This window comes from Lepisosteus platostomus, chromosome 1, assembly GCF_059453375.1.
Source record: "Lepisosteus platostomus isolate fLepPlt1 chromosome 1, fLepPlt1.hap1, whole genome shotgun sequence".
NCBI lineage: Eukaryota > Metazoa > Chordata > Actinopteri > Semionotiformes > Lepisosteidae > Lepisosteus > Lepisosteus platostomus.
In genome coordinates, this window is record NC_142611.1 from 17,196,307 (window position 1) to 17,218,908 (window position 22,602).

Genomic DNA, 22,602 nt, shown 5'->3' on the forward strand with positions numbered 1-22,602 from the left:
TTTATGTTGAAAACTGAGATGGATTTTTTTATGATAAAGAGAATAAACTGGGATGGGAGGAGGGTTTAGGTTTGCATAAGGGGCGGGGTTATGATAATTGGAAGATTTTGAGAGAGTTTGCGGGCTATTTTTGGTTTGTATTTCGAATAATTCGTACAAGGTTTTGAGATTTGTTGATAATTGGAGGACGGTTTTGCTTTAATGGTTTGATATATTTGATTTTGTATTGTGGTTGTTATCTATGTTTTTTGTTGGTATTATGTTTATATGGTTGTTTTTGTTGGTTGGTCGTTATTATGGTTATTATGTTTATTGTGTCATTTTTGATTATTGGATGTAATAATCATAAGAGAGAGAGAGAGCGCCTTCTGTTTACTTTTGAAGCCAAAGGGCCTTGCAGATCAGATTCCCTTCCCCCTACGGAAAGACAGACACATGTTTTCACAGTTTAGAAGTCGCTATACAGACGCAGGCGAGCAGACCCTAGATAAAACATCAACTTTATTAAACTCCGAGGAAAGTATTGTAATGTAGTGTGCTCTCTGAAGGCACCAGTTCTGTAGGGTTTGGGCATTTACTGGGACAATTATTAATTGTAGCAGTAAATCACAAAATTGATTCTTTTGATGGCTTTAGAATCCAACCATGTGCTATATCTCAAACAACGCACACACACAGGTACTAATACATGAGGATACATTTATTAATACATAGAATATGCATATAAACCTAACAGATCTTATCGAGAGGGTTATCAGAATACAAAAGATATATATTCAGTCAGTTACAAAGTGTTACACATATCAAGAGGACATACGTTCAGTATATCATTCATTTAGACCGTTTCGTAAATGAACTTGGTTATAACTTCTCCATTAGATACTCAAAACAAGTACATAACTCTTAGGAATTAAATTGATATCAACTGGTTGGGATAACAATTGAATTCTCGAGCAGTAATGCATTGAAGTTGAATACTCATCCAATCTTTGGGGATTCAGATCTCCTGCGGGCACAAAGAAGCAGTTGCAGGCTTGTTGCTGTCCAATCCGCGCTCTCTGGCTTGGTGCCAGGCTGTGCTGTGCAGCTTGCGACAGTGCGCTGCTGATGCTCACTGGCCGGCTAGTTAGTGTTTGCTTTAACTAGCAAAGTTTGCGCACAGGAGAAAAGATGACTTTGGGTCCCAGCAAGTCAGGAAGAGGACCGGTTCGTTCCTGATGAAGAGCTAGTTCTGAATAGTGATTCAGCTGTCCACAGTTCCGACCTGTTCACGAGGCCTGCTAACCTCGGGTGGATCCTCTGGTGACTCTCTGGCAACCTCCACTCTAGACTCTTAGAACAAAGGAAAGTTCTGGCACTTGGACACACTGGCCGTTCCGTGGTTGTCCGGGCTGAGTCTCAGGATGGGCAGGAGGCGCGCTGCGAGAATGTCCTGCCCTCGGAAGCCTTCTGCTCCTGGGCCGTCCTGCCCTGGAATTCTCCTTTGAATTCCCTTTAGAAAAGTCCACCAAGTCTCTACTGAATCCTCTCAGAATCTCTGTGTTGCCTGTTTTTACCTGGAGGAACTTCAGCTCGTTGATTGGCTGAAAGTTCCATGGGCATCAGAGTCCCACGTGGGTTACTCGGCCCTACCAGTCCCTGATTGGTTGACCAAGGTGAGATATGACTCACTTACTCCTGACACTTAGGAATGCAGTCCAGATGTCCATCTGGCACTCCCTAGACAGATAGGCGCCAATGGATGACCATTGATCATGATAGCCAGGCTTAGCTAAGTGCACCCCCCTTTGGGAGCTGTCCCTTATCAAAGGAAACCTTAAATCAGCCTGCATGAATAGTTTCTCTGTGGCTGCACCACAGAGATTAACAGAGATGGGACCATTTGGGAAAGCTCAGAACACTTAATTATTTCTTATTAATAAGCCTCTCCACTACAGTATTAATGGTTTTTAATCACCGTACTCTTATGGAACATGCCACCAGCCATCTGCACTGAACGATTAAAAATAAAAACAATTACGATTGGCACTCCTGTAGCTTTTTCACAAAACCTCCTTTTTCACGAAACTTCCAACAGAGCTGTTCAACTGGTTTTTATCGGGCGTAAGCGATAAATATACAGTATTTAGCTGAAAAGCTGTACAATGCAAGACATTTCGTTACTCTAGGAGGTTTTGTGAAAAAAAACATTGAGCTGCTGTAATGCAGTTTAAAATAATTAAAAGTCTAAACAGTATCATCTTATGTATGGTTTGTAATTTTAAATGTAGTTTAAAAAAAGTCAAAAACTGCACTCGAAATGCAATTTAGCGCTTTCTGGGAAGAGGAGACACCTAAATTAATAATGTAACATGGTACTGTTTGTGCATGAACATAGTTACTGTATACTGTTATTTCTTTAGATACGCGATTCCATGTTTTTCTTTAATCCCTGGCAGGACCGGGCGTCCATAAGAATCAAGTTATAGGTTTCATTGCGCTTTGACAGAAACCAAATTATATCGTTATTAATTTCTTTAGATACGCGATTCCACATTATATTCCCTATTAATCAAATTCTAGTATGCTTGTTGACTCCGGTATCGAGCGTATTTGCAGAAAAGCTTAAAACTACCACTTTTTATACACATATTATTTCACGTTAGTTAAAGACTGCGATGCTTAAAATGTTTGGGGAGAAATGGAATACTGGTGTGTATTTTTTCTTTAAAGTACTGAGACCAGCCATATACAGTTTACATACTGTATGTTTATGTTCCAAAACTAATATAGTTTATGGATTTCACACACGTTATGGTAAAATTCTATATAAATATTCAATACTTAAACGGGCACAGTAAAGACATTAAATACACATATACATACTGTATACAGTACAGTATACATGTTCCTAAATCAATATCTTCTATGAGCATGTGAAAGGCATGGTGAATCGGAGATTCTCAAAAATTACTGTACTTTGCATGATTGGAAACAAATGCATGATTGGATCAACGAAATACTGTGGTGTTACTTTTACAAAGGTGAATGAAAAAAAGAATGTGGACCAGGGCAATACTTTGAGTTTACAGCTTGTCCAAGGTCATTCATTATACTGTAAATACTATTAGTAATATCTTCGATAAAGACTTAGATGGCGACAGCTAAAACATGAGAGGTTGAGCTTTATTAACTCCAGCTTGCGGAAATTCAGGATACTATTATTTTATTTGCGGTATCATGCGGTTTCATGCGGCGCTATGCGAGAATATATGGTATTAATACCGTATCTTGTGGTATACTGCGTCAAGCGCACCGGAAAATAATGCGGTATCGCCCGCTTGTTTTGAATGGCTGCATCTGTATGTTTTGAAAGATAGCATGTACAGCACTTAGAGAAGACATTGAAACCTACAGCAAACAAAAATGTGAATAACGTGAATATACAGAGAAAAGACTAATTTAATTTAAAGGCAATTACTGATTTAATTACCAAATGAATCAGATAGTAATTAATAGAAACTTAAGTAAAATGTTAATGTTAAGTAAAGAGATATAACTTGATAATAGCTAAAACTGTTTTCTATATAAATTACTACTCTCCCGGCTTTCGACTCCTAGCTCTCGTCCTCAACTACAACCTCGCCTCTCGTTCATGTACTGTACTTCGCCTCCACGGAACCTTCCTGGCTTTTGACCCCAAGCTTTCCTCCAAGACAATGACTTCTCCTACCGCCTTTGTACTTCGCCTCCTCGGAACTTTCCTGATTTTTGACCCCTAGCTCTTGTCCAAGGCCACAGCTTCGTCTCTATATTTGGTACCGAACCACGAGGGATTTCCAGTATAGCCACGCAAAGGGTCCTACCTTCCGTTGCTTCGTGCTACATGACATGTCGGTAATGCTATGACTTTCATGAAGGAGGTTGCATTATGTATTAATAAGCTTACAGTATAATGTCATATAACTTGCTGTTTATACACAACTCAAAATTGTAGATTGCAGAAAATTATATTTATCTAATACAGTACAGTATGTATGTGCTTTGTTTTTGTTGTGGAAAGTGTCACACCTATTGAATACTGAATTATAGAACATTCTAGAGTAATTTGCTTTTCAGCAGACCTACAGGTCGAAGGTCCACCTTTACATGGCAAACAAACTAAATGTTACATTTCAGTTTCCTCAAAGTGATGAATGGAAGCCAATTTGGCCATGTACTATCAAACCATTAAATCAAATTTGTAGTACTAGTTATCCAAAATTACTTTGCATATAATATGTCAAAGTGCATTTGCAGAAATTTCAATCTGTTGAGTTCTTTCAAATAACAACAACATGCCACTCTTATATGTTTCATTACTCATAAAGTATTTCTTCCCATTTTAATAGCATTGAGTTAAATACAATTAATTTTATTAGTTAAATTAATTGCGTTTAGTTGCCAGCAAATTTAATGTATTGAGTAGTTATATAATTTAGCAGCTATTAATCTGCTACTGTTCTGCAATGATAACTGAGAAATCAAAACCAATTCAAATATTATGATGTCAAAATAAATATAATGTGTAAATATGAAGTCGCATTAAGTTTTTTTATTTTTTAATAAAATATTTGTGACCTGCTTATAAACTGTGAATTTTAATGCATTGGTAATCATTCTTCTGGAAACTTGCAAGCCTTTTGCTTTTAAAGATTATTCATAAGGAAAGAGCCTGACAGCCTTGTTAATTAAAGGCTTCAGACACACGCTGCGTGTCAAATTCATTTTAAAGACACCTTTGAAAAGCTCCCTTTGTCAAAAATCTTTCCTTCTTGCTGATTGACACCATAGACTATGTCTACTTCCCAGTCACATGCATTCCTTGGGGATTTGAACATTTCCAAATGTGAAATACATATGCCCTCTAGTAATACGATAAGGAATTTAAGAGATTTCATTTACACTTCCAATGGCACAAAGTTAGCATAAAAATGTCAATCCAAGCAGATTAAGTATGGATTTCTTTACTTGGTTATTATAAAACTGTGTACAAAATCTGTGCAACTACAGTAATGGAGTGCAGTGTCAAAGGGGCTGTCATTAGAGACTGCCAGGGAGGAAACTGTAAAATCAAGGGTGTCTGCTCTACATTAGGTAGCTTTAACTGACATTCTGAATGGCCACTGGAGTATAGCCATTCACAACACCAAATTTATTGCCTTTTTCCAAGCCAAGTTTAGGCAGAGTATCATAGGCTGAACACCACTGATACATGGATAATTTTTTAGTTTAAAAAAAGCAAACGGGTATGTTTTGCCTTGAATTCCACATGAATGTCCGTTTTAAGGAAAGTGTAGTACTGTATGTCAGTAAGGCACCTTGAATGGCAGCAATAGAAACACCATGAAAATGTCATGTGAATTGTCATCTATTAATAATATATGTCAATTGCTTATTTCAATTTAAATTGTTGCATATTGTAAAGATAAATTTTCAGTATGTCAGCAGCTGTATCACTCTGCAACTCACAACTGGCAACTGGCAACCCACTGAAGCAAAGCAGGTATGAGTCTGGTTAGTACCTGGATGGTAGGCCTCATGGGAAAGCCAATGTTACTGCTGGAAGGGATGTTAGTGGGACCAGTAGGGAGCACTCACCCCGGGGTCTGTTTGGGTCCGAATGCCCCAGTATAGTGACAGGGAAACTGTACTGCCAAAAGGTACCGTCCTTCACATGAGACGTAAAACCGAGGTCCTGACTCATTAAAAATCCCAGGGTGTTTCTGAAAAAAAGTAGGGGTATAACCTACGAGCCAAATTTCCATTACCAGTCATGGCCTCCTAATAATCCCCATCTATGAATTGGCTTCATCACTCTGTTCTCCTCCCCATTGATAGCTGATGTGTGGTGAGCGTAGTGGCTCACTATGGCTGCGATCGCATCATCCAGGTGGGTGCTATTCATTGGTGGTGGTGGAGGGGAGTCCCCATTACTTGTAATGTGCTTTGAGTGGAGTGTGCATAAGTGCTAATTATTATTAGTAAGGATTTCATATACCTCTTTAAAAAAAAAAAAGTCATCTACGATATATGCTGAAGAAATCACTGGAGTTCAGCCCAGCTCCATGATTGTTTTTCAGATTTGTATACATGTACAGTATGTATTCTCAATGAGATCATGTTGTGACGTGTTTATCAGGACCCTATGCAGACGATAGAATCTGGAAGGGAGTGCAACAAACATGGTGAAGAGACAGTGAGGAACTGGGCAGGTTGATGAACAGGGGGGCATGGTCCAGGCTAACTAGTCCAAAACAATCTGAAAGGGGAAACCAGAAAGCAGTCCAAACGTCCAGTACTGGGTGATCCATCCAAGACGAAACAAGACGAGGATAAAAACTGGAACGGGATCTGGTGCGGGGATGGGGAATAAAAACAGGGGTGACGAGGCCTGAGGGTTGACTGAGGGTTTGGTTGTTATGATCACCAGACCCTGTGATTTAAGAAATGCAGCATTAATGATGCAAAGCAGGAGCAGGCAAACTGATGTGCACCCCTTTCCATTAAGTGGTCTTTGATCAAGCTAGTGCTTTATTTGCTTAGTTGCTTCTGCTGCTCAAGATGTTTAAATAATGCAGGATACATGAGAAAAAAAGCTTTCTTGTAATGAAGTGAAAGTGCAGAAGATGCCTTCCCCCGAGGTAAGGATCCCACACACAACAAGTGGATAAAGTATAACGAAAGACACTGTTAGCTGGTATAAAACAAACTTTTGACATATTCTAATGCTGAAATATGGTAGATCAGAACTTAATGTGCCTTATGTAAACTATATGTAAAGAAATAGTTTAGAAATGGTGAAGAAGCATGAGAGATTTATTAAACCAAACCAAAGCATTCTATGGTCTTATGTAAATGCTTTCCTTTGATAAACCGGAAAATGGTTCTGTTCCCTATGCGGGTTTATGGTATATGGTATACACAATTTTGATTACTTTACAAAGAAGAGTAAACTCCTTCTCAGATAATCTGTTTGCAGTGATCTAATGTGTAATGTGTAATGTTTTGTACAAAAAGAGACAAAGCCCTTACAAGAAGACAAATCATGCCTGTATGCCTTACATAACATTTTACCCACCAGTTCCTTAAAGAAGGTAGAAAAGATATCACAAGATTAATCATTCTGTCTGTCTCCTGTCAAATACCTAGAAATGAACCACTAAATGCATGAGTTATTCTCAACCAATGCTTATATACTGTAAGTAAAATAGTAAACCGCCATGTCAAAGGACCAGGTCTTTTGGTTGTACCCACAATCTTTGAACAAGTGGCACAATATCAAAATATTTATCCCTCTTGAGTTTTTACTGTGCTTTGCAATTCTCTAGAACAAAAAGTTTATCTTTCCATAACATTTATTTACTGATTTAACAGGTTAACCATCTCCAAATATTATTCTATGATGACAATCCATTTTATCAATTTCTTCTCAAAAGACTACACACTTCAGCCACTCTCAGGATGAGAAATAAAGGTTTCATGGGCTTTACAGAACATCTTGACCGTGTGTCACAAATAAAACATTTTTTGGATTTGCTTTAGTTGACATTTCTTTCTTGTGTGACATTTTTTCTTTTTTTTAATGAAATTTGTCTTCTCCAGATTTGAAATGGTTTAAACTAATATTTTTTTTCTTTTCCTGTTGAAATATATTGCAACCCCAAAGGAATGTCAGTGCAGTTTATAGAGGCTTTGTGTGCTACAGCATGACTGAAAGTAAAAGCACCAATGCCCATGTCAGTCCCCTGTTGCTTCTTAAATGGCAAATCAAGAGATATGAAGAAGATAGAAGAGGTCTGGCTGGATCAGAGTTCATAGTGTTCCTATCTGTTAAAACCAGAGGGCGCAGACGTGGGTGGAAATTGAGATTCGGTATCACGTAATAAATAACTGACCCCTGTGCACACTGATACTGTACAAACTCACACTCAAATCTCACATGTACACTACTTGCTATTCCATTTAAAATTTTTAAATACATTCTTCTCTTCGTTTCACATAACATGGAATAATATTGCGGCAAACTTTCAATCTGAACCGACTGAAGATGTACAGAAAGCTACCTTCAAGAAAAAAAAAATCACTTTGCATTAAGGACAGAAATGCAATAGGTTGTCTGGGACTTTCATTTTAGTTCCAGACAACTAACACAAGTGATGTTCAGAATTTAGTTTATAGGTCTCCTGATAGAACTTTATGTAAAAGTGCTTTATACTGTATATTAAGACCTAGCAGCACATTATTTGAAAAACATACTGTATGATGGAACAGCAAATAAACAAATAGTGGATGGGTTGGGGCAAGAAATAAATAAAAATAAGGATAAATGTTTAATTTTGAGGTAGTTATAACAATTGTCTTGTAATACAAAACTCAAATAGATATAAGTGATAAAAAGTCCTTTATTTTACTGAGCTATCATTATGTAATATAAAAAAAATATTCCTTCTATATCTGTTTCTCTTTACTAAAGCAACACAGAGGTCAGAGGTGATTCTGTTCCAAAACAATAAAATTATTTTATATTGCAAACAAACATTTTTAGTTGCAAAATGTATTATGCAACTTCTCGTATCAATATTAGTCAGATGACACACAACCATAAAGACAAAAAGCGGAATTTGAAATTATTTCTTATTTTCTGTAAAAAGTACCATGTTCACCACAAGTACATCCATCTGTTTCCTACTGTAACTATTTTATCCAATACAGGAAGCCAAAAGTCTAAAGCATCAAGCAGATAAATCAATTAGCACTGGTGATTTAGAGCTCAAATGGAGCAAACAACAGTCCACACAGTGGTTTTCCACAACCAGAGTTGGGAACCACTGGCATACTGGATCAGAAATGTCATGTACTGTGACGTCAGGAAAGGCCTGGCGCTATGCGAGTTCACACTTGATCCGCCCTGATGGGTTACAGTAGCTGTTGAACATTGCCCTCCATTTCACTTTTGAGCTACAGCCGATTAGAGCTCAAACATAAATTAATCTGCAAGGGTCTGTTTTTCAATGGTGCAATCATCCCTATGTTTAATTTCTGTTCTTTGTTTCACTGTTTTTGACTTGACATCTCTTATTAACAACAGTTTCTGAGCAGCTGGGTGCCTAATAAAGGCCACTTTATGCTAAGGTATGCATTGCTGTTTTTGAATAAACATTAACATCTGTGCTGTCCTGGATTTTACATTACTCAATTTACACAGTTTGGAATATATACATTAACCACTTCAGCTGTCAGGTAAATCAGGTGTGATCCTTCAGTAGCTTTCTTTAGATGTTACTTTGATTTGTATACGCTGGTCATATGTGGTTACCTTCCCGGGAGTCACTGAGTTCCCCACACATGACCAGGATACACACATGTGCGTTTTGAAACCCAAAAATCACTACCATTCTTCTAAAGCAGAAGCATTACTTTGTTGATTTTTCAATTCCAATGCAAGTTATACTAAACTGAGGGTCCAAAAACTGACAGATAAATAAAGTATTCTTCATATAGGAAAAATATTATTATTAAAAGGTTACAACTTTTAATTTCCAACAAAATCATCCTTCAGGCTTAGGTAATAACAATTTACACCAAAATGATGCCAGACCACTGCAGTGGTTGCAGTCATGTATGACTTCTCTATACACATTTCATTTTCCATCTTTCATCATTTTGTGGATCAAGAGATTCTAAATGTCACTGACTCTTATTGGTTCAGTCTAACCTACAACATTTAAAGATGCTGAGGGGAAGCTTATAGCAGATCTCATACATGTCCGTTGTTACTGTACAAGTGACATTTCAATGGCTTCTAGCTTTTTCACTGTCTTCTATTACCATAATACAATAATTTTAAAAAATCAACAGTACTAAACTAATTTCACTTAAAAAATGAAAAACAAAACTCCATAGACCATAGAACATTATAGTAAACCAATAGCTCTAGAGCTGTGGAACCTAGCCTTGATTATCAAGGGCTACATTATACTGCACATCTACTTAAGTCATCAGGAATTTGAGGCATATGAGTGCCTCAACTGGTAAAAGAGTTCGATATGATTGCGGATTGAGTTCTACAATACAGATGTTACAAATTTGCGCCCAGGTCATGGAACTAGCTGCCTGTCATCTGGATTTTCCAAACAATTGGCTCCCAATGTATGGTTGGGATTAGTCTGCCATTAAGCAACTTCTATCACTTACCTGTTAACTACACATTTGTGGTGATGTCAGTGAGGGGTGGATCTCTGTTCCAATCAACATCCAACCTCCTACAAATCTCTGCAGATCTTTTAGTGCATCAAATGGTGAATGTGTTGGAGGAAAGTGCATGTGTTGGAGGAAATGGTCTGCACTTTTGAAGCCATCCTTTCTGCCCTCTCAATTCTTTCTCTCTGGGTACAAGGGTTGTTGTTCTGAGACACAAAAGGCATTCCAAACTTTACTGGAAATATACCAAAAAATAATTGGTGATTCTACATGAGATCTGTACAAATATTTTAAAATGGTAGAACTCTGTCTGATCTACCATAAAGCAACAATGTAATTGGGATAAAATAAACTTAAACAAAAATAAATAATGTAAGGAAGCAACTGAAACTGCAAAAAAAAAAAAATACCGTTCCTAGCAGTGTTAATGCTGTTCACATACTTTGTTCACATAAATGTTTGTGGGTCTATGGGTCGATGCCTTATGTCACTGTAATTGACAGCAAGTATTTTTGCATACGATATAAATTAGAGGAGTCAAGATTCTCGAAGTCCAAAGATTAAATGACTGTGATCTACATGTTGCATATGACATGTCTCTTAAGTAGCTGAGAAAAAAATCTTAACCTTTAGGCCGGATAATAGTTCTATTTCACATACCAATAATGTTCTTGACTTTTTTTGTATAAATACTGTAGCAAGATCATATTCAAATGGATTTTGCTATTACCATTTATTAGGTGGGATGGTTCACCACCAGAAGTTTAATTGAAGGTCTTTTTGGGTGTTATCTGTATTTTTTAAATTATAAAAGTATTTTCCATCTTTTTAACTACAATGTCCAATCATTAAATGCTACTCCTTTAATTTCCATCTTGCACCTTCTTTCAAGCTTTTCTTTTTTTTGCACCTGTTAACATTAACCAGGTTGGGTTTTATATGATGAAATATGCATTTGTACAGTAAGTGTTTATCTTGTCAATATATGAGTAAGAAGTACAGTAAGTGCTTTTAAAGTATTTGATATAAAGGTGATGATTGCCTGGCCACAGGTTACATTCCAGAGGTTACAGAGTTTAACTAGTATGTACTAATTTGTGTTAGTTTGAAAGGTCTACTTAGTACAGCTTCACAAATCTTAATTATTTAAAGGTGTCACTTTACATTGACCTTGTCATACAAGCCATGGTCTAATGCCAGACAACCCCTAATTATCTAGCATTATTAGATCATGTACATATTCAAAGGATGTGTGTGAGCATGTTTGAGAAGGGTGTGCTGCTACATTGGCAATTTTTACTGCTTTCTGTACTTTTTCTTCCCACCTTTCTGCTTTCTGAGTCACTAGACTAACAAAACATATGGAACAGTAAGATTAAAATACCTTCATTACACCATGTACTGTAAGTGATGTTTCCACAATACGAACAATACACACAACAGGAATAATCATTTAAGTATTTTATTTTCAAATGTTTAGTCTTTCAACATTACGAAACAAAACTTTCAATTTTAACAGATACTGTGATTTGTAAATCATACGTTTCTTTTTTATTACTGTTTGTGCCTTAATTTATTAAATGCACAGAACACATAGTAAGTTCAACTAGAAACTTCAACATGAAAAACAAACCTCATATCATCAAAGGAAAAAAACCCTTGAATTGTGGGTTTTCAACTTCAAAAGCTTTCTTAATTTATGGGTTTCTTACATTGCAAGGAATAATTTTAGAGGAGGATTCTTGCACTGTAAAATGCATTACAGAATATGAACTCTTCACTGGTTACTAAGCAACTTTAGTTGGTCTGTATGCCCCTAAACAATACATCAGGAGGGCTACATTCAAAGGATCATAGTGTGACCTTGCAGTGCATTCTCTCTGACAAGCAGCCTTGAAAGAATAAGATGATGACAACAGCTACACTTCCAATTACACAGTCTAGTAATGTCTATAGTAACCCTTTTTAGTTCAAGCTTTTTCTCTTCAGTTGAATATGCTTTTATTTTTAGTTGTAAACATTCATTTTTATGGTTGAGCACAGAGTTAATTTTGGGATGAAACTGAAAATAAAAAGTTGTTTTTCATTGTAGACTGCTAAATAAACATGCTTTCTTAAAGTTGATAATAAACAGACATCAAATTCTAAATTATGTTAGCACTACCATCTTGCTGCTTTAAATTCCTGTCTGAAATTTTAATCAATTTACTGTCTGAACTATTTTACTTAATTTGCAAAAATAAATATTTCATTTTAAAAGCTACCTGTCCTCTCATTATATACATTTTGGAGGCAAAAGCAGCATAAAATGCACAGATACATTATTTTCGAGTTTTTTCATTACATTTGGTATGGTTTACAACACCAATTATATACAGACTGTAAAAAATACATGGTTTACTCTTATACTCTAACATATGCAGTATTGTTTAAATGATTGTGAACACAGAGAGACAGAGTAGAGAAAAAAATATCTTTATTGTAAAACATGGATTCACTAATGTCTGTGTCCCTGGGCAGACATCTCTTTTTTCCTTCCAGAAAGGAAATTGATGTCACAGTGTGATGACATCCCAATATGTCCTCTTTTTAAATGGAAGAATCTGCAGCTGAAATGAATGTGTGTCATCTAATATACTAACTTACTGTAGCGTTATATCTTCTCTCAGCAGTTACCTGTACAGTACTTTTTTCTTCTATTTTAAGAGTTTGGAAACAGTATGTACAATATCGAGTGACTGGGACAGTATTGGTGAGGCTGATTTATCAGGTGGACAGCTGCAAAGCACTTTGCAATGTGTTCTGCTTAATTGACAGTAACTGTAACTACTGTACATGCAATTTTTAATATTAACCAAAAGTCTAAGGACCTATTTTAGAGGGCTTATCCTAGGGATGAGAGATGTAATAGGTCCTTTGCACTTGTTTGCAAAAAATGACAAAAATATAAGATATATGTATTGTAACTTTCACTGTCCTGTAATCTCAGATTGAATTTACCTTGGTCTTCACAATCATTTAAAATTGCTACTGCTAAAGCATTTCACATTAATCTCTACATTCATCTATATTAATCGGTACACTGATCCAATATTTTTTAAGCTAGATTTAGAAGTTTTGGGATTTAAAAGTATAGAATTATAGAAAATGTAGAAAAAAGAAATATGAAAAATAATTAATTGTATAGTGAGAGTACACGATAGTTTACTCACCTCCTCTATATTATCGAAGTCCAGATCCATCATCACCCATTGTCCCTGAATACTTTTAGAGAAAAAGATATTTAAATTAATATACTCATCTTTATTTATGTTATTATTTTGCTTGTTATTCCCAAATATTACCTTTTGCTCTTGTTGATCTCTCTGCATTATTTTTAGTCTCCTGTCTGTTCTGTTATTTTATGTTGAGTTACAGATGCTGAGCCACATCAAATGGATTCTTACCTATCAAAGAAAACTGGGGGTCAGAACTTAGGGTATTTAGCTTAAATGCAACTACGATCTCTCCTTATCTGTGTGATGTTATACAGCTGGAGTGTTCTTAAAATCCTGATTCCAAATTGTTAGTGGTGTGCTCCATAAATCAATTGACCAAAAAGTACAGTAGATCGCTGTAAAATCTATTTAGTAGCTAGATGTATAAAAATAAAGAGAGGATCTTACTAACATAACACCTGCAAAATGGAAGGTTTATTTCCATTAAGTGCCAAAGGCTAAAGCAGCGAATTTCATAACCATACAGGACAGTTCATGCGAAGCAGAAGGAGAAGAAATCACATCTGATGTGAATTACATAAAGCCTAGATGCAAAAATAAACAGCAATCAGTACGTACAGCTCAGCTGTTTATTAGAGATTAAATAAGATAGAGAAATAACACAGAAATAGCTTTTTAACTCAGAAGAACATAGAACAACTTAGTCCACATGACACAGAATTCTGGATCATCAGAGCTTGTGAAAACAATTTAACTGTAACATATAAAATACAAAGATATAGAAATAACTGCAGATCCATCCTATACCTGGTCAATGAAATAGTTGACATGCCTCAGTCACAGAAAAAAAATCTTCATATTATTTATGGGATCATGGAAAAATGATCCCATGATAATTTATTATCATGCAATGTAAAAAGAAACTGAAAACAGGGTGGGTAAAATAAAATAACTTAAAGTTAAAAGGGCTTTAATTTTATTTGTATTTTGTATTTTGTTGTATTTTAAAAGTTCAAATCAAATAAAATCAAAAGGTAAATGGATTACACAGTTTTAGATGCCTCCCCCAAATTGCTTTATTACCAATTAACACAATAGATGCAGTTTAGGTGTGCGAAGGCAGAGATAACCATCCATTCAAAAGGAAAAGTCCTTCAGTGCAGCCATTTACATAAGTACGCAAATCACTACCCGATTACCCATCTCTCCTTTCAAGACCTTGCTCCATCCCACTTTCAAATGTTAACGTGCGGATGTAAATAAATCTACTCATAGTGAACCATTTAATGCGTAGATAGGGTTAGCTATTCTTTTCATGGTGCTTGGATTTTTGAGTTTTAAATGTCCCCATCCATAAGAATAAAACTGTACCTCTCATATTTCATCTTGGCCAAGGATTTCTTATAATGTAGTGTAAAATACAGGAGACCAGCTGACCAACAGCCCAATATGTCCCAATCTGTTGATTATAACATATACAATTTAATCAAAATGGATAAACAATTTATTGTATTGATTATTCTGAATGTGCACAACAAACTTAGCATGTCACACCTGAAGAAGTCTGAGCAGCCAAAACACTGTTTCTTTTTGCTGTTTCAGCATGGAATTGACCTTTCCTTGTTCATTTGCTTCATTCTCACGGTAGTATCCCATAGTGTCTGTTTTCCTTCCTAATTAGCTCTTTTTCTCCCTGTATTGTTTGCATTTCTCCCTTCAGTTTCTATTGCTTCCTAGTTTCAGGTTCCTCCCTACAGCAGTGTTTCCCAACTTGTTGTCCATGTACAGTACTTTAGGTGATCCAAGCCTGTTGAACTTCTGAAAGTCAAAACTGTTACACTGTAAACCCATTTCTCCACAAGACACATTGTACTATTGTGTCTACTGTGTACATTGTACTGTGTAATTTAATGATTACTAGCACAGCAGCTTTACCTATTTTTTTTCAAATGTATCTCTTATTGTATGTTTAGGTGAGAATGAACATACTGTACCCTCTGATCACATAAGATACAACATCTTCTAATATGACATTATCTTGTATTATGCAAAACTAATACATCCAACCATTAATGGCAGGCTTTACAGTATGAAGACAGGTCTGTAATTTTTAGAAGTAATCAAAAGCCATGATTATTTTTCCAAACATTGATTTCTAGTCAGACTGTAAACTATCTGCAGTTTGTTATAATATCCTTCCTGGTAGCAGGGCATAATGCCAGAAATCTAGAATCATCTTGCATTTTATTAAATGTGAATCCTATTATGTTAATCCAATTTAGCATTGTACTGAATAAACCTTGAATGTAGAAAGCATAATATATTATTTAAAAACAAATATAAAATCAAAACATCAACAGAAGAAAAAAAAAGAAGAGAACTTGGGTAAATTTTATTTAAAGTTTATGATTTATATAATACATTTTATGTTTCCTTTCTTATGAATTGCTAAAACAGGACAATTACTAATTCAGGCCTTCCATTTAATAGGCCGAGCACAATATTTATCTTAAATCTCTTTTTTCTTCTAAATGTCTCCAAGTCCGTGGAGCTTAGCCTGTCTTTTCTAATTGTTTCCACTGTCAAAGACAAGCACAAACACCGACAGACAGCATGGTTCATCATTTTTCTGGAACAATGAGATTTTAAAAGTTCAGGTCCATTGTTATTAATAATTCTGTTAAGGGCCAGCTGTGAATAAGTAACCTTTTAGAGCAGTCAATCTGTAAAGCAATAATGAAAACATATAGGCCTTCTACTCAAAACAAATGCAATAAACTGTTACTTCCAACTTAATTGTAATGACTATACAGTATATTGTAACACTACATATGTATAAGTTTAATGTAATCTTATAGTGACATGATATGTACACAATGGACATTCAAAAGGTAATTGTGAAAGAAAAACATAGCTAGGAGAAATTTAATTACCAAGGTGATCTTCAGTTTGATGAAGGTTGGATCTACTACAACAGCTCACTTGGGTGTATTCCACTACCACTATTTCCCCAGAGGTGCTGAGTGACTACTACAGTATACAGTCCTGTGTTAAAGGGGAACTACACTCCCAATTTCACAGACAGGTTATTAAGTTTTGGTAACAACGTCTAACTTTTTCCAATTCTGAATTAAGCACAGCATCATGGACTTTGTGAAAGTACTGTATGGGTGCCATGTTGTTGCAAACTGCTGGTCTTCCCACAGGTGTGAATTGTGATTTAATCCGGCCCTTCCTGCTTACTAGTCACTGTAATGACTAATGTAATGTGACGTACGAGCAAATAAATACAGATTGTGCAGGAGACATTTCACTGCAGAAATGTTCCAACATGATCAGCATCCAGAGTTAAAAACTGTTTAAAAATCTCAAAGTTAGGAGCAATATTTCTGTTGGGTTGAAAGAGATGTATTTACATGACTTTTTGCTTACAGTTTTATAGGGCTGCTTCACGTCACCAGAAGTTTTGTTGTCTTGTTCTGAATAGCAGACAATGACGGCAATATAGCGCTCTGCAAACCTTGAAATGTTGTCTATTTTGTGATGTACATTGGAGGTTTCACAAGTTACTGTGTACCATGTCCATTGTGGTTTGAAAAACTTAGAATCAATACTGATTATTTATAACCTCAAACTAAAAAACGTAGCATTCCAGTTTCCCTTTAACAGCCCTTCAGCACCCACACTGTCATACCTGTACATGAAACAGAATCAAGGGGAAGGGGAACACCACACCTACAAATGTGCTTGCTACTGTATATAAACAAGCAAACTACACAAATTTACAGACTTAATTCTTTTAAATCCTTAGGGCTCTATATCCATTGCGATAACATCCTAAGCACTTTACAGATTAAACCAGAAAAAAAAATGTGTTGGCCAGCAAAAGAGCAGTCAGACTAAACTAGAGAAAAAAGTCATTTTAAATGTTTCGTGGCTTGCTGGGCTGGTTTCACAGAACAAGAGTAACCATGCTCTTAATGTTATTAACCTGAAGTAACATTAGGTATCTCAGTATTAGCCATAAATGAACTCTGAGAAGCCACTAGATTAAGTTTAACTGGTGAAGCCATGTTACTGCACAAAACATTATGCCCAAGTACTGTGTGTTTGCAGCAACAAAGTCTAGCAGACACTTTGCAGTGAAAATAAAAATGTCTGATTTAATATTGACTTATATTTGGCAAAAGAATCTGGAAGCATATTTAATAAAGACATCTCAAGCCAAAGTGCCCTGGAAAAAAATTGTGCTCCTTATATAGAAAAGACATATCTTACTGTTAATTAACAGGAAATCTTTCCAGCTTCACAATGTTTCTTGTTTTGTGGACACATCTTCAGCTTTACGGGAGAAAAAAATGAAAGAGGAATTAATTATAAGACACTTCTGTGGCCCACTTACCCCTGAATTCATGAACATATGCACTCCCTCAGCAGTCATTCTTTTTTCCTTTAGTGACAGGTCACTTCCAGTAATGGAACAGTGCCAGTTCCCTTGATGTTACATCAAACAGGAATATTCTTTAGAACAGGAATATAAAAAAAATATGAAGATGTAATAATCCCCTCCTTGGCAGGTGAGAAACTAATCTTATTTTTGTATTTATTTAATTATTTCTCTGAAATACATTTATGAAGAACTGTGTGGAAATGCTGTACCTTGCAAAAACATTCAGAAATGTCCTACAGTGTGGTGTCCCATTTTGTGAAACTACAAATTTCAAAACATTAATACTCAGATTGAAGACATCCACAACAGATCACAGTAAATGTCAGCAAAAACTATAGAGAAAAAAGGAAACATGTTGATTACATAAGTATTCAGACCTGCAAAGCCCATATTTAATAGAACTATTTGCAGCAATTAAGTATTCAGACCTGCAAAGCCCATATTTAATATAACTATTTGCAGCAATTACAGCCACTTATCCTTCTGGGCAAGTCTACCAACTTTGCATACTGCCTGTCACGCCCCACACTCTACCTCGCAAACGACGTTGCATTCCCAGAACCCCTGTTTCACAATCTCATTCCTGATTGAACCCATCACATGCTCCAGATTCCACACATTCTCACTCCCTAACCAATTATCCAACCACATCCCTTACCTTTCAGTATTTAAACTCCCCTCACACACCTTCCTATGCTCATTATTGAGAAGCCTCTTGTAGTATTCACTGGTGTGTGTTTCTAAGCCTTTTGAATGATCTCCTGTTACTAATCTTTTGCTCCTCCCTTTTGACCTTGTCTTCTGGATTTTTTTGTCTTCCAGAGTGTTTCTGGATATTTCTTGTTACTGGACCCTTTGCCTCCCTTATTGACCTAGCCTTTGGATTTTGTCTTTTGGATTGTCCCTTTGCTACTCTGCGTTCCATGAGATTCACTGTCATGCATAAGGATCCTCCAATCTACCTATAGGTTCCCTGACACTGCCACATGGTGCTTTTTTTTTTTAAGTTCTTCTTGGCAGATTTGCTTAAGCTCTCTGTACTGTAGGTGCTTGGGAATTGCTTATGTACACAGCAGTTTTCAAGTCTTTCTAGAACAGGAACAAGTAAGGGTTTATTCCATGCTGAGTAGGGAGAAAAGAACCACAATGTTTCAGCTGTAGAGCCTTCTTTGGGTGTCTAGCACACCCAAAGAAGGTTTTGCAGCCAAAAAAGTATGCTCTTTTCTTCCCTTGTCAGCATGGAATAAACCTTTACTTATTTCTATGGAGACTACTCATGCTGATGCAGCTACCTACATGTACTTGAACTACTTCTTTCCAGAACAGTGAGAACTGCTTCCAGAAATTATCAATAGAATAGGTCTTGGTCAGATATTTTCTTATTCTTAACCACTCCAGTGTAGTCTTATCTTTGGATCATTGTGATTGTTACAACCCCAAGTGTCTAGGGGTAAAGGGGTGTAACATTTAGGATACGTTTTGGATGCAGGTGGGTTCTGGTGAGAGATTTAGGAAGCATGATAACAAGGGTTGGTGCAAAAAGTGATTATTTTAAGGTGAATAAGTTACTGGTTCATAAGACACAATAATACACAGGGCTAGGGAACTAGAGTGGTGCCAAATAAAATAAAATAAAATGGAGCTGGCTAAGAAAGTGAGGGAAAGCTGACCTAACTACAAAAGAAAACCCAAAACACTCGGACGTTGGTGTCTTCAATCGCCCTAGCTAACCTTCACTGACTACCCATAACCATACAAGACAAAAGGCACTCACCCATACTAACCTAGTGTTACTATCAACTAAGTGTGTAGAATGTACCCAACAACCTAAACTAACCCAATACACAAGAGTTCACACAAATACACAAGTGAACTACGAAAACAAACGAGTAGACACAAGTAAATGGCAAGGTAATGGTGAAACAAGGAAAACACAAACCAACAAAGGCCGAAGCTATACGAAAACACACGAACGAAGCCAAAGCAAAAACATAAGCGAAACAAAACCAAAGCTAAGCCAGGTGGGACCGAAGTCAAACGAAAGGCCCCTTCATTCAGAAAACCTCCAACTTATATACTAAATAAGCTGCTTTCTGATTGGCTGAGAAGCTGATTGATGATAATGTCACACAGAAACAAAGATGTAATGATGGGCCAATGAGAGAGGGAGAACAATCAAGGTCAGAATTGTGGAACATAACAACAAAAAACACATGAACCATACACTGGGACGTAACAGTGATGCTAAAAGATAAAGGTTTGTCCCCATTTTATGTCTGAATCAGGTTTTCTCTAAGATTAGCTAGAACTCCATGTTTCCATTTGTCTTGTCAAGCTTTCCTGACTCTGTTGATCATAAGAAGAAATATAGCATAGATGTTTTTGGCTGTTTATTTTAGAAAACAGTTCTAAAAATTGACTGATAAATCTTTTTTTTCCCAAATTATGTCTGTGTAAAATAATTAACATGTAATGTAAGATATAACTTACTAAATCAATTAATACATTCACGTTCTCACACAATGATAGAAGGAGAAAGAAAATAAGAATGTTAAAATGAAAATATTTTTTGCTGTCTTGTGCACCCGATTATTAGTGTTTTATGTATTCCAGAAATACTATCAGACTTTTTATTGTTGTTTTATGACCATAATAAATCAATGTCCATGACATAGTAAGCAAGAGAAATACTTGAAATTAAAATTGTATCCACTGTAAAATACAATATTGATTCTGCTGATTGTCAGACTTCTATGTCTTTGTCATAGAGCTTCCAGCTCAGTGGTTTGAATTTTTCTGGGCCTCGGCAAACTTTGAGCGTCAAAGTCCCTTCTTTTATTTATATTTATAAGTCATAAACCATTTAAAATATCTAATATAAGGCAGTTATAAAGCAAGTTTTGGGAACAACTGTGTCATGTGTTGTTTGCTCCAGCCAAAGTCTAATTGACTTCAGTTTCTATCTGGGGTATATTTTTAAATTTACTTTCACCTTAATTTATTGGGATTTTGAATTCATAACTATCCTGTACCAAGTGTTAGGACTGCTCACATTCAGGTGTTTTGCTTAAAATAAAACCAATCATATCTCGGAAGATGTAAAATAATACTAAATGAGGGAGTGGTTCATATATGGTGCTATCATATACAGATGCAGCCATTCAAAATGGGTGGGGTATTTCGCGGCATACCCCGGTGGGCGTGTCGCGGTATCACGCGGTATCACACGGTTAATCGCGTCATTTGACGTCATGCCGGAAACTATCCGGCGTCACCTTGTAAAACCGCCAGGGGGAGCTTAACCTCTCATGTACAGCATTTGAGCTTTTAATTTTGAACTGTGTATTACAGCATGTTAATCATCAGTCATTAAAATGTTGGTATATTTTATGAAAGCAAGATTGCTCAGTTGGACAAAAGTACACAACCTACCTTTATCAGAAATATTTATGCATCAAAGCCTTTACCGAAGATATTACTAATAGTATTAATAATGAATGACTTTGGACAAGCTGTATACTCAAAGTATAATTTCTTTAGCACATTTGTACAAGCACTTGGAATCTGTCCAAGCCATACTTTGTCAGGCATTTTGTTTTACTTCAACGGGCATAAAAACTCCCTTGCTTTTAACAGAGCGTTTCATAATTTCTAACTACGAAAATGATTTAAAATGCGACACTTATCATTCAACTAGAGCTCAAAATATCACAAGGATCCTCAAGAGCACAGCAAAGACTGTATTAAAAGATACTTGTATGAGATACATGAGAATCCAGGCTTTTTTATCAACGCTTTCTTTTCCGTATACCAGATTTTATGGAACCACTTCAGAAGGGTGTCAGCCAGTCAGATTCCAGGAATCGGTACTTTAAAGGAAAAATACACACCGGTATTCCATTTCTCCCTAACGATTTTAAGCATCGAAGTATTTAACTAGCATGTGAAATAGCGTGTGAAAAAGTGGTAGTTTTAAGCTTTTCTGCTAATATAATATGGAATCACGTATCTAAAGAATTATGATTATATTCGTGTACTGCGACAGGGCTGTGTAGGGCTGTTTCGCCTCTCTCTTCATGCGACTTCCCTTGTAGCCCACTGGTCTGCGTGCCCGATTATCAACTCACGGGTTGTGTGTTCAAATCCAGCTGGTGCTGGACTTTTCTTTTAACAAACATTTCTTCGAAAAAATAGAATAGCAATATTATGGACAATCAATTGACTTTTATATTTCAAAATATCACAACATGATCGATTCATTTTTGATAACAATGAATAGTCACCTTCTTCCCTTCTGACAACGGTCCCTGCTTCTGCTTCCTGCTTCTATTGTGTGTGTGTGTAATAGAGTACATTTTTATAGAGAAATGGAGGCTGGACAGTATGCGTTACAATATAAACATTTATATTGATTTAAATCGTGTTTTGATTTAAATCGCAAACACATGTTTAATTATATGTGTTTTTTTAATCATAATCAGGCTAATGCAACATAAATTGATACAGTATCTTTGTCTTCTAAGTATCTTAATAAACTTTCAGCATAGCTTTCTACCCGTTTAGATTTATATTTCTTGGGATTTTGGGATCAAACGTGGAAGGATTAGATTGTAATCGTTTTTATTTTTCAAATATGTTTTAGAAAAGTGTAATCTATACCTGCCCAGACTGTACGCCTTCCTAAACCCCACCTTTCACTCCTGTCCTGCTCTT